Raw genomic sequence first — 964 nt, 5'->3', positions numbered from 1 at the left:
CCTTTTTTTTTTTTTTTTTTTTTTTTTTTTTTTTTTTTTTTTTTTTTTTTTTTTTTTTTTTTTTTTTTTTTTTTTTGTGAAAAATATCGACATTAAAGAGAGAGAAAAAACAATGATGTTATTACTGTGAGTGACCAAAATCAAGTGAATGCCGACTTTCACCTGTGAATGTCAACAATCACATAGTCGCTTTAGTGAATGTCTAAAATATTTGTTATATCCGGTTTGATATTAATTTATTCATTGATATTATTACATTTATTCGATATTTTAAAATCTGCTGAGGATAGATTAGGAGAAACATCAGTGTTCGTAGTAGCGGTTAAATGCATACAGGGCAATGGCACTTTTATTTAATTTTATAACCGTCGTTGAACAGCCGACCCAATTTTTATGGGTTTACGACTATTAATGTTCAACTCCGTAGCCTTGTAATTTTGAACCCAATACAGAAGACAAGGGAACTCCTGGATCGAGCATTGGGAGAAATTTGCGTTTGTGGAGAACTTTTTGCTGGAACTAGCCCGCATTTGCGTTACATGGAGAGAAAGACCACGAGTACCTCCCACGGTTAGCCTGACGGCAAGGGGACTCTAACCCATTGTCCTTCTACCGTCTACCACTGAGGATATTTTATGTCAGCACTGCTGTCGGTGCAAGCCGGATGCGGATTCGTATCAACCAGCTATTTCTGGGATTCGAACCCGGTTCGCCTCATTGGAAGGCAAACGCTCTATCCCCTGAACCATCGCGGCTCGGNAAAAAAAAAAAAAAAAAAAAAAAAAAAAAAAAAAAAAAAAAAAAAAAAAAAAAAAAAAAAAGATCAGTGTAGAGTATACCGGGCAAATAAATAACGGCCAGTGGCACTAGTATATATTTCGGACATTTACCAAAGCGACTGTGTGTTTGTCAACAATCACCTATTTCGGTAATTCACAGTAACAATGTCATTTAATAACAAACA

This window comes from Parasteatoda tepidariorum, chromosome 3, assembly GCF_043381705.1.
Source record: "Parasteatoda tepidariorum isolate YZ-2023 chromosome 3, CAS_Ptep_4.0, whole genome shotgun sequence".
NCBI lineage: Eukaryota > Metazoa > Arthropoda > Arachnida > Araneae > Theridiidae > Parasteatoda > Parasteatoda tepidariorum.
This window is presented reverse-complemented; position numbering follows the sequence as displayed.